Source organism: Halichoerus grypus, chromosome 10 (assembly GCF_964656455.1).
Source record: "Halichoerus grypus chromosome 10, mHalGry1.hap1.1, whole genome shotgun sequence".
Taxonomy (NCBI): Eukaryota; Metazoa; Chordata; class Mammalia; order Carnivora; family Phocidae; genus Halichoerus; species Halichoerus grypus.
Genome location: NC_135721.1, coordinates 104,326,782 through 104,344,165, shown reverse-complemented (window position 1 = coordinate 104,344,165; position 17,384 = coordinate 104,326,782). Strand labels below are relative to the sequence as shown.

Genomic DNA, 17,384 nt, shown 5'->3' with positions numbered 1-17,384 from the left:
CAATGTTGACTGCAGATACAGGTGAAACCAAGACTAGAAAATTCTCCCAGTTAATCTGTAGACTTATAAGCAAGAGTACACTCTTGTTTTATGACACTGAGTTTAGGATAGTCTGCTATCTGGTGGTAGTGGCCTGATATAAAACCTACATCTCTGATAACCATGAAGTTACCACTGTGACCTGAGACTTTTTGCCTTAGGTCATTTTTTTAAAGTAAACTCTACCCCCAATGCGGGGCTTGAACTCAACGATGCCAAGATCAAGAGTTACATGCTCTACGGACTGAACCAGCCAGGTGCCCCAGTACTTTTATAAGAGAGAAAAGCCACCTTGACTAAGCCACTTTTATTTTCAGTCTTTCTTTCTTGCCACCAAATAGAATTCCTAACTGATACATAAAGGGCATGAGATGTCTACTTTTCTATAATCCCCATGCACCATGTGTCATCCATTTATGTTACCTACCTCCCCTCATGGCACTTGCATGTGTGACTTCTACTCTATAGCCACATTTTTGAAAAAGAGGAAGAAAGAGAATCTTTTGGTCTCACTTTGTACTCTGAGGCTCACTTAATTTAGTGGATTTTTTTAAGGGAGCATATTTGAGGATAATTATATATTTTGCTTCATAAAACTCATACCATACCCAAATCACCTGAGCTGGCAGCCTGTGGCTCAGGATGACAGTGAAAATACCCATAGGAAACAAAAGAAATAACAGAAATGATACTGTTTTAAGAGCATTTAAAACTTACTAAATTCATGCCAGCCTCCCTATGTTGTCAAGTGCTACTGAAGTTCAGTGAAATCCCTTTAGAGAGAAAACACTTCTCTTGGAAAAGAGCAGTATAAATCTACCTTCAAATATTACTACAAAAAAAAAAAAATGTGAAAATCCACGCCACCATTCCCTTTAACATATATACATAGGACTATATATCAAAAGAATTCCAAATTTCAAATGCTAACCACATTGTCCTAATAGTCGTAAAAATGTACATGTAAAATAATTAGCTATGCATAAATCATAGCAGACTTAAAATAATTGTTAACATAGTGATTATTTAAAATATACAAGAAGGGGCACCTAGGTGGCTCAGCTGGTAAGCGTCTGCCTTTGGCTCAGGTCATGTCTCAGGATCCTGGGATCAAGCCCCACATCGGGTTCCCTGCTCAGCAGGAAGCCTGCGTCTCCCTCTCCCACTACCCCCTGCTTGTGTTCCCTCTCTCGCTTGTCTCTCTCTGTCAAATAAATAAAATCTTTAAAAATAAAAAATATATATACAAGAAGTGGGACACCTGGGTGGCTCAGTCAGTTTAACTGTCCAACTCAGGTCATGATATCAGGTCCTGGGATCCAGCCCTATGTCAGGCTCCATGCTCAGTGCAGAGTCTGCTGGAGATTGTCTCCCTTCCCATTGCTCATGTTCTGTCTCTCTTGCTTGCTCTCTCTTTCTAAAATAAATAAATAGGGGCATCGGGGTGGCTCAGTCAGCTAAGTGCCTACCTTTGGCTCAGGTCATGATTGTGGGGTCCTGAGATAGAGCCCCACATTGGGTTCCCTGCTTGGCAGGGAATCTGCTTTTTCTTCTCCATCTGCCCCTCCCCCACACACACTCATGCACTCTCTCTCAAACAAATAATCTTTAAAGAAAAAAAAAATCTTTTAAAATATACAAGAAGTGACAATCTATCAATTAAAATATACAAGAGCGACTCCAGTTACCCACGTGGGGCACAGCGTGCACAATTCTTTGTGCTCGGGTAAGGAGGAGCCAGGCTGAGACCCGAGCAGGCAACGCGGTAAAAATACTGCTTCGGTGGGCGATGTGGTACGGGTTCAGGAGGGCGTTCGTTACAGTGATGCCGAAGCGTGGGAAAAAGGGAGCTGTGGCAGAAGATGGGGAAGAACCCAAGACTGAGCCAGAAGCCATGAAGAGTAAGGTGGGAACAAAGAAAAACGAAAAAGAGGCAGGAGAGGGGCCAGTCCTATATGAGGACCCCCCAGATCAGAAAACCTCGCCCAATGGTTAATCGGCCACCCTCAAGATCTGCTCCTGGAATGTGGATGGGCTTCAGGCCTGGATTAAGAAGAAAGGTTTAGATTGAGTAAAGGAAGAAGCCCCAGATAGCCTCTGCCTCCAAGAGACCAAATGTTCAGAGAACAAACTACCAGCTGAACTTCAAGAGTTACCTGGACTGTCCCATCAGTACTGGTCAGCTCCTTCAGACAAGGAAGGGTACAGTGGCGTGGGCCTGCTCTCCGGCCAGTGCCCCCTCCAAGTCTCCTGTGGCATTGGTGAGGAGGAACATGATCAGGAAGGCCGAGTGACTGTGGCTGAATCTGACGCGTTTGTGCTAGTGACAGCCTATGTACCTAATGCAGGCCGAGGTCTGGTACGCTTGGAGTACCGGCAGCGCTGGGATGAAGACTTTCGCTAGTTCCTGAAGGGTTTGGCTTCCTGCAAGCCCCTTGTGCTGTGTGGGGACTTCCATGTGGCTCATGAAGAAATCGACCTTTGCAACCCCAAGGGAAACAAAAGAACGCTGGCTTCACTCCACAAGAGCGTCAAGGCTTTGGGAATTACTACCGGCCGCGCCCCTGGCTGACAGCTTCCAGCACCTCTACCCCAACACGGCCTATGCCTATACCTTTTGGACCTACATGATGAATGCTCGATCCAAAAATGTCGGTTGGCGCCTTGATTACTTTTTGTTGTCTCACTCTCTGTTACCTGCATTGTGTGACAGCAAGATCCGTTCCAAGGCCCTGGGCAGTGGCCACTGTCCTATCACCCTATACTTAGCACTGTGACACCACCCCCAAATTACTTTAAACCTGGGAAATAAGCCCCCCAAGCTAGCTTTAAAACTTAACCTCCCCAAACTTCTTTAAAAACGGCTGTCTAGAGATAACTGCACTGTATTTCCCTTCTAAAAATACGAATCCTTCAACCAGGCTCCTACTGATGCTTTTCTTTAAACCCCCAAATTTTTTTTCTTTTTACATTAAATAAAAGCTACTGATGACTTCCTTTGAACTGTCCACATGAAAATAAAGAGCCATAGTTCCAAAAACAATAAATAAAATAAAATACACAAGAGCAATTAATTATATCACTAATGAAAAGTAGTACAATTTAATTTTATCCTTTTATACTTACTATTTTAAAACTAAATGGCAGTTTCTATCAATAAAATTAACACAAAAAAGATGCTTCAATTTATAACTAGTATTCTGCTATGTTTTCAGAAAAAAATTAACAGACACACTTCTCTTATGGAAACCTCTACTTTTTAATATAACCTCAGCTACATGAGAAACACAAGAATATCAAGCCCATGTTTTGAATTTAGGTATTTATCATTTCATTTTGCATGACAAAAAGAACAAAAAAAGTAAAAACATGGGCATGCTCAAGAGTGCTTTAGGCTCCATAAAGCTCTTAAAATATAAACATAAAAGCTCTTAAAATGTGAAAAAAGTATGCCATGGATGTGTTCCGACACGGTATGCTGAGTCCTTTGGAATGAATATACATGTACATCCACATTAAATTGCAGATACCAACAACCACTGTTAGCCCAAGCAAGTGACAGTCTATTCCACTGAGTTTTTGATTGCTGAATTCCTATTCTTGTCAGCTAGTTTTCTGTGCTAACCTTTATGTGGTGTACAGGAACTCAGCCTCATCCAATGTAAAATGAGATTCATGTATGTCAATGATTGATAGGAAAAGTTTCCTGAAAACATATCTTAAAAGTCAGAAAAGGGAAAATTCCTGTGCTGCAACATACAGCAAGAAGCAATTCAAACAGCTCCAGGGGACTCTAACATAATGCCAGAGAACTTGGATACCATTTTGCCAAGTTCTATGGCATTCATTTTACCAACAGATTTTGGTAGAGCCTGTCTTCTTGGTAAAGAAGCAGGCTCTAAAATAGCACTGTCCAATAGAAATATAATGTGATCTACAAATGTACGTCACAAATGTAACTTTAAATTTCCTAACAGCTGCATTAAAAAGGTAAAAAGAAACAGGTGAAATTAATTTTAATAATGCATTTTATTTAAATATAGTCAAAATATAATTTCAACATGTATTAATAAATATTTTCAATTATTTTTTTCATAATCAGTCTTTGAAATCCAGTGTGTATTTTATGGTTATTGCACATTTCAATTTGGAGTAGCCACATTTCAAGTTCTCAGTAGTCACTGGGGTTAGTGGCTCCCATAGTGGGCATTGCAAGTCTAGAGTGACTTGTTTTGATATGTGACTTATTTTAATCATTTAAAAATCTAAGCAGTGACAGTAACTAGAGAAGAATGAGATTTCAAATACAATGGGTAAATGAATTTTCCAAGAAAAAGTTGGTAGAAATTATACTAGCAATACAAAAGTTGACACCAACTAACTGGATTTTTATTTTATTTTTTTATTTTTTTTAGAGATTTTATTTATCTATTCAGTAGAGACAGAGAGAGAGAGAGAGAGGCAGAGGGAGAAGCAGGCTCCCAATGAGCAGGGAGCCCAATGCGGGACTCGATCCCAGGACCCTGGGATCATGACCTGTGCCGAAGGCAGACACTTAACCATCTGAGCCACCCAGGCGCCCTTTATTTTAGTTTTTAAATACACCAATTTTAAAGCAGATTCTTTGCAGATAGAGAAATGATTGGGTCATTAAAGTATGCCAAAATAAAACCCATTCAACTTTAGTGAAACATCCCAAGCAAATAATGAAACACGCTTATTTATATTCTGCAACATGGATAATAAAACATAATATAGGGAGCCTGAAGTGAATATACAATGTCAAAACTAATAGCACCATCTTATAATCACAGCCTCCAATCCAATTATTAGTCTTTAGATCAGAATTTATCTACACTAAAAATAGACATCAAAATATTTTTTTCCAGAGTCAGATTAGTTAATTAAAATAATATATACATCCAGTAGGTCAAATATAAGGTTTAGAGGTCTGGTTGCATGTCAAAAAGCCATAAAACCTCCAGGCAAAAATAACTGCTCTGTAGAAACTGAAAAGCCTTTCTAGAAGTTTTTTAAGTAAAGGTATTTATTTATTATTTTTTTAAAGGTATTTATTTTTAAACAGCTTAAGTACTCTAACATCAATGAAACAGTGCAAGCCTCAAGGCTATCAAATTACCTGATAAGTCATAACACTGTATACTTCTCAGGGTAGATTTTAATTTGCATTCCATGATATTGTGAAATAATTGGCATCCAATATAAATGGCAAACGTTATACATTTAATAAAACTTTCTTTACCTACTATTCATGTGTTCACTGTAGAAAAATTGGAAAAACATATAAAAGCACAAAAGAGAAAAAAAATCACTCAGAATCCCAGCCCCTAACACACTGCTGACATTTTAATCTATATTCCTCCATGCTTATACTAGTATAATTATTACTGCCAGGTCTTTGTGATATAATAAACTCATGTGGGCTCTCTTGTAGATCTGATTTTCTCAACAGATCTGATAATCCCACTTGGCACATACGTACCCACACACTTCCCTTCTCCTACACAGCTGTCTAATCAAAGGTTGAACAGAATCCAGGGGCACTCTGATCTGGGGTTGATCTGTCAATGTCTTTTGTCCTTTTTCTCCCACTCCATCCCCCCCAACCATCCCCCCAACACCCATACAGTAAGACCTCAGTCTAAACACACTTTCTTCCAGTTAGCTCAAAGCTTTGTAGTGGTCTCTTAAGAAAAGATGGTGCTTCATAGAAACAACGACTACCAGTCTACTTATTTACAACCTTAAAACAGAATTATTAGGAAAAGACACCATCTTCTCTCTCTTACTAACAACATTGGTACTGGCTGATAAACGTAACCTTTTGGTCATATTTCAGTGGGCTTTATTTTGTGCCTGAAAGAATCTACTTTCTCAGACAAATCTCTAGATTCAACAATAAACATCTGTCAAGGGCTTAAAAGGGCAGACATTGTGTTTAGGACCAGACAGTGAATTGTAGATGAAGCAGACATGATCTTTTGGCCTCACAGAAGTAATATTTTAGTAGAGAAGATAGTCTGCAATCAAGTCAACAGATAAATACATAATTACATACTGGGATCAATGCTACAAAGGTAATGGACATGGATGTTGAGATAGAGAACACAACATTGCCTATCTTAGTTTCTGACACAACAACCTGTTTGAAAGACTAGCAAGAACTCAGGAAGTTTCCCCCACCCATTTCACCAACACTGACCTTCTGCTCAGAAGAATACCACTGTGCTAAAGAGACCCCACACTGGTTGTAACAATTTTTTAGTCAATTACCAAGGTAAAGTCATTTAGGAAGCTTCTATTAGACTTTGTGTTATAATAGGGGAGAGCCTCCCTTTAACACAACTGTGGGCATCCTGCCTATGAAGTTGATCTCAAAACTTTGCAATATGACATCTTTTTTGTATTAGAGAGGATGGAAACCTGGAGAAGTTTTTGGATCTTTGTTGAGCAAAAGCACTATCCTGACTATGTGTATATACAAAAGAAGGCCTACAGTGTTGATGGGATAAGGCAGAGAGCTAGTTTGTCCTCCATGGAAGAGTAAAAGGAATTTGGAAGAAGTGAGTAGGCAACTGGATAAATCAGAGAGAATAGGGGAGAAGTAGGGAGACAAACAGAGACATAAAGACTAATAGAGAATGAGGGTGGGAGACAGGAGGGACAATAAGAGAAAAACAGAGAGAGATACAAAGAGAAAGAAAAGGGAGAGAGACATAAGACAGGAATGCATGCACACACACACAAACACACAGAAACATACATAGAAAGCAGAAACCCCAAGACAAGGTCTAACAAAGTTGAGGCCAATAATGCAAGCACACAGTCCCTGAGAATTCCTCTGTGGCTGAGAATGTCTGATGTGTCTAAAATATTAAAAACTAACTTTAAATTTAAAGTTCTCTCTCATTGTCTGCTATAATTTCTGTTAATCTTTAGTAAAGTCTGCTAGCCATACTCCCCCTAGGGTTAGAAGTGTTTTGAGGAATGAAGAAAGAATAGAGGTAACCATAGTGGGGCAAGCAAGCTGGTGAGAGAAGATGCTATAGGATCCAAGAGCCAAGGAAGAATGAATAGGAGAAACAGGCTTCCCTGTGGGCTGCCTTGGGAGTGGTGAGTGAACTGCCATTCCTCAAAATTATTCTTGAGACAAGTATATGCAATATATAATACTATATAAAAGAAAAAGAATTGATATTTATTGGGTACCTGTTACCTCTGTGCTTTATAGATACAATCTCATTCTTCAAAACAACCCTACCAATTGGTTCTACACACTTTGAGTTTTTACACATCAGAAAACCAAGAGTAAGTTTCCAGGCTGGGGAGTTGAGAGGGGGAATTCAAGAGAGGACCAGCAGACTCCCTGAGCTGTGAAACCAGACAGACCAAAGCAGCTGGAGTTTTCAGCAGGAAATACCAGAAATGAGAGAACGCAAGGGAAGGAGAGGGGAGGGATAGGGAAAAACTATACATCACAGATTCAAAAACTTCAGTAAAACCCAAACACAAAAAAATGTGAAGAAAACCACACCAAGACACATCACACTTATATTGCTCAAACACAGTGATAAAGAGAAACTCTTAGCAGAAGCCAGTGGAAAAAAAAGACATTTATGTACAGAAAAACTAAGATAAGGATGACATATTTCTCATCAGAAACTATGTGAACAAGATAACAGTGGAATAAAATCTTTAAAGTACTGAAAGAAAAAATGTCAATCTAGAATCTCTATCTAAAAATAAAATATGTTACACAATTAAAAGTGAAATAAAGATATTCTGAGAAACCCCCTTCCCCCCCAAAAAAAAATCCCTGGGACAACATGGGACAAAGAAAAGAAATAGCAGGAGACATCAGACTTACACTTAACCATATCAATAACCACATTAAATGTAAATAGTCTATATATTGTATTAAAAGGCAGAGATGTCAGATTGGATAAAAAAGAAAGATCCAACTATATGCTGCCCACAAAAAACACATTTTATAGATCGACAAATGTAAAGGATAGAAACAGATATGCTAAAACTAATCAAAAGAAAGCTAGAGTGCTGTATTAATATCACAGAAAGTAGATTTCAGAGCAAAGAATATTACCAAGATTAAAATTGGTCATATTGTAACAATAAAAGGGAAAATTCATCAAGACTTAACAATACTGAATGTTTATACATCTAAAAACAGTTTCAAAATACATGAAGCAGAAGTTGATAGAACTGCAAGGAGAAATACACAAATCTATAATTATTGTTAGATACTCAATGCTAACTTCATAAAGGTATCTCAGTAAGGCTACAGAAGACTTGAACAACACTAACAACCAATTTGACCTAATTAACATTTATAGAACACTTCAACCAACAACAGCAGAATAAACATTCTTGACAAAACCATAGAACACTTATCAAGATATACTATATTCTGGGCCATAAAATTAGCTTCAATTAGTTTAAAAGGATTCAGTACAAAGTATGACTCATACAAAAAAGATTCATACCAAGTATGCTGACTATAATGGAATTAGAAAATAACAACAGAAAAATCTATGGAAAATTCCCAAGTATTTGGAGACTAAATAATACAATTCGAAATAAACCACAAGTCAAAGAAGAAATCAGAAGAGAAATGAGAAAGTATTCAGAAGTAAATAAAATTATAAAGTTATATATATATATATGTAATTGTGGTATATAAAAACTTGTGGGATACCACTATAATAGTACCTAAGGGACGTTATATAGCACTAAATTACAAAAGAACATAAGGGGCACCTGGATGGCTCAGTTGGTTAAGCAGCTGCCTTTGGCTCAGGTCCTAGGATGGAGCCCTGCATTGGGTTCTCTGCTCAGCGGGGAGTCTGCTTCACCCTCTCCCTCTGCTGCTCTCTATGTCAAATAAATAAATAAAGTCTTAAAAAATATACATAAGAAAGTTCAAATTGATGACCTCAGCTTTTCCACCTTAACAAAGTAGGTAAAGAATAACAATTAAACCCAAAATAGAAGAAAACCCAAAATAGAAAAAAGTAAATAATAAAAATTACTGTAGAAGCCAATATATAAAAAGCATAAAAACAATGGAAAAAAATCGATGAAATATAAATCTGGTACTTAAGAAGATTGATAAAACTGATAGCAAGACTGATCAGGAAAAAGAGATAAATTCTAATAAAAATTTTAGCAGATGAATCTAACACTATATAAAATAGATAATACATCATGACCATATAGGATTTATTTCAGAAAAGCAAGGTTGGTTTACATTTGAAAAATTAATGTAGGGGTGCCTGGGTGTCTCAGTCATTAAGCGTCTGCCTTTGGCTCAGGTCATGATCCCAGAGTCCTGGGATCTATCTCCGCATCAGGCTCCCTGCTCCTCCTTCTCCCACTCCCCCTGCTTATGTTTCCTTTCTCGCTGTGTCTCTCTCTGTCAAATAAATACACTAAAAAAAATATTTAAAAAAAAAGAAAAATTAATGCAATTCATATTTTTTTTCAAAGATTTATTTTCAGAGAGAGAGAGAGTGCACGAGTGGGAGGAGGGGCAGAGGGAGAGAATCTTTCAAGCAGACTCCCCACTGAGAGAGGAGCCCCTGGAGGGGGAGGCTCAATCCCACAATCCATGAGATCATGACCTGAGCTGAAACCAAGAGTCGGACTGAACTACCAAGGCACCCCTGTAATTCACATATTAACAAGCCAAAAGATTCTATTCTCGATAGATGTATAAAAATCATTAACAAAATCCAACATCCATTCCTGATAAAAAAAATCTCAGCAAACTTGAAATACAAGGGAATTACCTAACTTGATAAAGTGCATTTATGAAAAACATAGAACTAATATCATATTTAATAGTAAGAGGACTGTTTTTTTTCCCTAAGGTGATGGAAAGATGAGAACGTCTACTCTTACCACATCTATTTAACATTGTTCTGGAGAGTCTAGTTAAGGTAACAAGGCAAGAAAACAAAATAAAAGACAGCAATATTGAGAAGTAAGAAGTAAACCATCTTTATTCATAAAAATGGTCTGCTGGAATCTACAGAAAAGCTATAAAATATACATTAATTTATCAAAATTGAAGAATACCAGACCAATATATTAAAATATATTGTATTTCTAATATACTAGCAACAAATAGTAGAAAACAAAATTTTTAAATGCCATTTAAAATAGCATTAAAAACTATGAGATACTTAAGGATAAATGTGATAAACTACGTTGTAAGCTATAGAAGATTACTGAGAAAAATTAAAGACCTAAACAAATGGAGAAATATATCTTGCTCTTAAGTCTCAAATCCTAATATTTTAAGCAATCAGTTCTCCCCAATTTGCACTATAAAATGACAATCAGAATCCCAGGAGGCTTTCTTTTTAATAGAAAATGACAAATTGATTCTAAAATTCATATTGAAGTTCAAACTTAGGATAGCTGAAATAAGGCTGAAAAACAACAGAGGAGTAAGTAATCAATGTAATGCAGTGTTGAAGACAAACAGATCAATGGACAGAACAGAGTCCAGAAATAGAACCACAGATATATGGACTACCGATTTTCAGCAAAGATGGAAAGGCAATGCAGTAGAGAAAGCATTTTCAACAAATGTGATTGCAACAGTTACATATCCATTTGCAAAAACATGAACTTCAGTCACACTTATTACCATATAAAAAGATAACTCAGAATGGAACATAGACCTAAATAAAACCTAAAACTAGAAAACTTATAGAAGGAAACACAGGTGATAATCTTAGTGGTCATGGGTAAGCAGAGATTTCTTAGAACACTAAAGGCATGAGTCATAAAAGAATTTTGAAAAATTAAATTTCATCAAAATTAAGTACTTTTATTCTTCAAAGGACACTGTTAAGAGAATGAAAAGACAAGCCAAAGACTGAGAAACCTATTTTAAAATCATAAATCTGATAAAAGGCTTGTATTGAGAATATATAAAGAACCCTCAAACACAATAATAATCTTAAAAAACCAATCAATCCAATTAAAAAATAGGCAAAAGACTTGAGCAGACTTCATGAATATACTGTATACTGATAAGCAGTCACATGAAAGTATGTTCCATAGCATTAGTCATTAGGAAAATATAAAAACACCATGTGGTACCACTACATTCCCGCTAGAATTGCTATAATTAAAAAGATTAACCATACCAAGTCTTGGTAAGGATGTGGAAAAACTGGGAGTCTCACACATCCCTCAGTGTATGTAAAATGTTGTAAACACTTTGGAAAACATTTGGCAATTTCTTGAAATGATAAACATGTGTCCACTATTATGTTCCAGCCATTTCATGTTTAGGTATTTACTCAAGAGAAGTCAAAGCATATGTCCATACAAAGGCTGGTCCATGTATGTTCCTAGCAGCTTTATTGGTAACAACCAAAAAAACAAAAACAAAAACAAAACAAAAACAACTAAACACTCCCCCTCACCCCGACCACTACCAACACAACCTAGAAACAACCTAAATGTCCATCAGTAGGTGAATGTATAAACCACCTGTGGTATATACATACTCTAAACTACTGTCTAACAATAAAATGGAATAAACTCTTGATACATGCTACAACATGGATGAATCTCAGAATAACGATGAAAGGGGCCAGACCAAAAATGTGTGCACACCACATGATTCCATTTATATAAATCTCTAGGAAATAAAATCTAATACATGGTGACAGCAATAAGATTTGTGGTTGCCTGGGGACAGAGGTGCGGGTAGATAGGAAGGGAAATGAGACTGAAAAAAGCCACAAGAAAACTTTTGGGGTGATGGAAATGTTCACTACCTTGATTATGTTGATGGTTTCATGGTTACATACATATGTCAACACATATCAAATTGAGAGCTTTAAGTAGGGGCATTTATTTGCATGTCAGTTATACCTCAATAAAGCTGTTTTTTTGTTTTTTTTTAAAGATTTTATTTGAGAGAGAGAGAGTGCGCGTATGAGCGGGGGTTGGGGGCAGGGGCAGAGGCAGAGGGAGAAGCAGAGGCAGAGGGAGAAGCAGAGGGAGTATTTTAAATACTCCTTTAAAAAAAAGAGAGCTTTGGGGCACCTGGGTGGTTCAGTCGGTTAAGTGTCTGCCTTCGGCTCAGGTCAGGGTCCCAGGGTCAGCGGGGAGCCTGCTTCTACCTCTCCCTCTGCCTGCCCCTCCCCCTGCTGTGCTCTCTTGCTCTCTCTCTCTCTCTCTGGCAAATAAATAAATAAAATCTTTAAAAAAAAAAAAAGGAGTATTTAGTTCCTCAGCTGTACTAGCCATATACATAAGCTCGATAACCTTATAAAGTTAACAGCTACTGTATTGTCAGTACAGATACAAAACATTCCCATCAGTCAGAAACCCAACAATAACAGACTGCTTTGCAAATTATTTTAAATATTGCTATATTTTGTGCCAGAGGTAAGTTACAAGATCATGTGGAATTACTCAAAGCTCAAACCCTGGCATGATTCCCAGTTTAGTCCAATTAACATGTTATGTTAATGTCCATATAGTAAATGATGCAGATAAAGAAAAATTAATCTCTTCCTGGGGCACCTGGGTGGCTCAGTCAGTTAAGGGATGGACTCTTGACCTCAGCTCAGGTCTTGATCTCAGGGTCGTGAGTTCAAGCATTGCACTGAGTACCACATTGGGCTCCAACTCTGGGCATGGAACCTACCTAAAAAAAAAAAAGTAATCTGTCCCTATGTATTTGATGGAATTCAAAAGAAATATATAATGTTCCTAAGAAATCAGGTTAAATCTGAAATACAGTTAAGAATATAAAAAGCAAGTATATTTCTTTGCCTTTGGATTGTACAAGGAACAAGCCCCTAATGAACAAATATGTGAAATGATGTGATATATTTATGTTAAGAACATCACCACAGAGGAAAGATTAACTGTATTTAAATGAAAAAAGAACGGATATGATGTACCTTATGTAATTATAACCAACCCTTGAACAGCTCATGTTGACTGATAACAGGTGAAGAACACATTTTGTATGCTATATGTAATATATACTATAGTCTTAAAGTAAGCTAGAGAAAAGAAAATAAGGAATAGAAAATATATTTACAGTACTGTATTTATCAAAAAATCTGCATATGTGGGGCACCTGGGTGGCCCAGTCAGTTGGGTGGCTGGCGCTTGATTTAGGCTCAGGTCGTGATCTCGGGGTCTTGGGATTGAGCCCCACATCTGGCTCCACACTCGGTGGGGAGTCTGCGTGGGGATTCTCTCCTCCCTTCTTCTGCCCCTCCCCCTGTTTGGGCACGCACTCGTGCTCTCGCGTGTGCGCTCGCTCTCTCTCTCAAATGAGTGAATAAATTTTTTTTAAGATTTTATTTATTTATTTGACAGAGAGAGACACAGCGAGAGAGGGAACACAAGCGGGGGGGTGGGAGAGGGAGAAGCAGGCTTCCCGCAGAGCAGGGAGCCCGATGCGGGGCTCGATCCCAGGACCCTGAGATCATGACCTGAGCCCAAGGCAGACGCTTAACGACTGAGCCACCCAGGCTAAATCTTTAAAAAAATCTGCATATAAGTGGAGCTACACAATTAGAACTTTTGTTGTTTAAGGGTCAACTCTATTAGTAAATTTGAAAAGAATAATGTTTACATGGTCACAGATACGATACCAGAGCAACCATGCAGTTGTATAAAGAGGTAGAAGCCATTATTCCTTTTCTTTGTCATTACGCCAAATTGGTACCTTCTTCAGCTCATAATCTTCAAGGACAAAATTTTTGTTTCTCTGAATTAAAATATGATAACCTTAAATGTATTATACAATGGATAAACATGTTTTGGGAAAAAAAATTTAAGTAAAACATTCCCATCAAAGCAAAAAGTTCTATTAGCACTTTTCTCAGTCCTGTATGTTAATTAAGGAGTGATACATTTTCAAAAGCATACAGAGATTACTGCCCCCCCCTCACAAATGCCTCAGGCACTTTAGCCAGTATTTGCAATATTCTGTAATATATGCAAAGTCCTTCAAATATCATGATGCCATACCACACTGAAAAATTCCTCTTCCCCAAGTTGGATCAAAAAAAGGTCTTTTTTTTTTTTTTTTTAATCACAGCTTGCAACCATTTTCGAAATGCTCATTGACTTCTCTACTTGGCTACAGTCATACAAAGAACCAAATATTCCAGCTGCATAAAATGATCTCCATATTTGACCTTTCCCATGTTACAGAGATAAAAGGCAACTTGCATGCATTTGGAACACAATTCATGCATGTGAAGTACAGCAGTAAATTGCAATCGCTAAAACTTCTAAAACCACCCTTAGTGTTTTATGCAAGTTGAATTTCAAATCGCCAGAAATTCAGAAACACATGAACTAAATTACCTGCCCAGGAGAGTGCTCTTTTTAATTTATCCTACCCTGTCTCTTGATTTTTAAAGTCTTTTCCCAGAACTAAATGACATCAGTTTCTAATATGAACCTGTACCTCTGCCTCAACTTATCAGAGGGCAGACTGAGACTGAATAATCATTCTCTTTTGAGTAATCAAGTTCCCATGCCTCATTTGAGAAAATCTCAGAGTGACTGATAGAAGGGAAGGATCTTCTGTCTTCAGAGAAGCCTGGTTAGAAGAAAATGCTCAAGATAGAAGCGTATCTTGCCTCCACGATTCTCAATCTGGAATCAGTGAAGATAGAAATGAAAACCAAAAGGCCTGACCACACTTGGGCATTTAGCCATGAAGTGCAGGTCCAAGCTGCTGAAGCAGGGACAGTATTTTTGTCTCGCTTTGGCTCAGTTCAGTATCTCATGCCAACCAGAAGCTCTATTTGGCCATTTGTGCATGCTTCATATTTTTAAAGGGAAAAATAATTATTAAGAACTCTGGCACAGGGCAATTTCCAAACATGGAGTCTACAGGAAAAAGAAATTATCAGTGTTCTTTCGTGGTAAAAATGTTGGAGCCACCACTGGACGTTATCAGTGAACACCTCAATTAAGAGTTAATCCTGTGGCAGAGATTAGGGGAGTGTTGGCAGAGAATGAGGCCATAGCACAACTGGGGAATGAGAAGGAAGCCTGGCAGCAAACCCAAGGCCCTGAATATCTGGGGGCTTATTTGGGGTGAGGGGCACGTCTAAGACAAGTTGAGATTCTCTGGAAATGAAGTGAAAGGCATTAGTGTGGGGGTGGGGCAAAAGGCCTGGCTTTATCCTGTTTCTATTTCTAAACTGTCAGCTGACTGGGATTGAGAGATGTAATAATACCCCCATTAGACAGTAGTTCCCCCTTCTTGTACCCCTACCTTTTGCCATTTGTCTTTGGAGTTGCTCCCAAAAAGGTGAGGTATATTTCTTTATCCAGGTGACCTGCTTTGTCCAACAGAGTAACAGTTTACTACTCCAAGGCTAGGTCCTGGGAGACCTTGCCTGGGCGAGCCTGCCAGAAGATGAGACAGATGTAGCAGGGCCGAGCCGCCCCACTCTTCCCAGCTGAGGCGCACCTAGATCAACCAACAGCCAGCCAAGATCATCAGAGCTGCAGAGCTCACCTGTGGCTCATCCAAGCCCCATGAGCAATAAACATTTACTGCACTATGCCACTGAGGTTGTGTGTTTGTTATGAGGCACTACTGTGGTAGTAGAAAACCAACCGCTCTAACCCCCACACATTCTGAAATGCTTGAAAATGAGAGTTTAACTACACGGCCTCTCAGATCCCATACAGCTCAGATTTCTGCCACTGAACCAACAGCGGTCTTGGGCTCACCTGTCAGAACCTTTTCCTTGTTACTTTAGACCTACCCTATTACATACCATACTGCCAAACTACCAGCAATTGGCCTCTAGTCAACCTTATTCATGCAAGGTCCCCTCCCAGATAACCATCACTTACGTTCACACTGCCTGCAAAATTGAAAGGCAGGAGTGACAAATGTCTGGCTCCATGAGGCCCAGGAAGCCTCCAATAGAGTTGATAGGGAACAGAGGAAGAAAGAAGGAAAGAAGGTTGACAATATCATACCCTATAGAATTGTTCACACTCCTTTAGATCACCTGTGAGTACACCACTTTCTTTCTCCCCACCCAACATCACTCAACTGTTATCCACAAGGCCCCTGAAGGAACGGGTATGTCTATCACGGTTAACAGTAAGATTTTTGGATTAAGTTCCTGCAGGAATGTGTTCTAGCCTCCATTCTGTTAAGAATGACATGACTCTGGGCAAGTTGCTTGACCTCTCTTAGCTTCCATTTTCTCATCTATAAATCAAAGATTAATACTTGCCCAGACTACTTCAGAGGACTATCCCGGGAGAAAATGTGCTAACATTTATAAAAATGCTTTTAAAACCCTAAGGTGCTCTACAAAATGTCACGCTCTATCATGAGCAGTTGCTTAGGACAAAGGTCTTTGTTAGGGGAATTATAAGACAACTAGTTAAAACCTGGGGGGTCTCTTGAGGTGTTGCATAGAATCTCTGAGACCCACTTTTTCAAGCAACACTAAGTAGGATCCCAATGATCCAGCAGAGAAAAACATCCTCTCTCTTTCCTCTACTGAAAGTGGTATTTCGAAAACTGTCAAGCCAAACACTGAAAGTAGCTACTCAGAGATCTTACCCTTTTGTCCTTACTTTAAATCCCACCTTAACAAGATATAAAGAGAAGCTGGAGACCAACAGTGGTCTTATGATGAGCAGGTCATCCTAAGGCAGAGAGCAAGCAAAGCTGAATAAAGCAACGCGGTCTCCAACCCTCACCACCCAAGGGCATTCAGATACCACACAGAGTTGACCTTCTTAGAAAAGATTCTGATAATGATTTCCTCCCCACACATTACTGTGAACCTGTTCACAGCAAGAAAACCAACAGACAGATGGCAGTGTAAATATCAGGTGCCAAGTATACACTGTTTCTTCCACGCGAAAGCCAAGATCAAAGTGAAAGAGAATCATCTTACTTTTATTATTGTCTCCATAACAAAGGTTAACTGAAACTAAAGTAGATCTGCCTATAAATAAAAATAGGAGCACCATTATTTCATCCAAGTCATTCTCTCATTTATCAGATGGAAGTAGGAAGTTTGTTTTTAAGCTCACACAATAAAGGCATCTAAATATCCCATAAATAAATTACACACACTGATGATCATTCTCTTAGCTAAAGTCCCTGAGGCATCCTGAGTATAAGCAAATATACCAAATTCTGTTCAAACAGCAGACTTGATGCCCACAACCCCTGCTTTCACACAGTTCCCGTTCATTCCTGCTGTGTGCACTATACTCCTGGTGCAGACCACACCTACACCAGCGAAGTCATTTCAGGA

The 17,384-nt window shown here is 38.5% G+C and overlaps 1 protein-coding gene and 1 pseudogene across 1 annotated transcript in view; one reads left to right on the top strand and one right to left on the bottom strand.

Annotated features, from left to right (window-relative positions):
* Positions 1-17,384, bottom strand: part of PAK5 (p21 (RAC1) activated kinase 5) — a 288,487-nt gene that overhangs the window by 183,301 nt on the left and 87,802 nt on the right. The window lies entirely within an intron of this gene.
* On the top strand, positions 1,767-2,895 carry LOC118520073 (DNA repair nuclease/redox regulator APEX1 pseudogene; annotated as a pseudogene).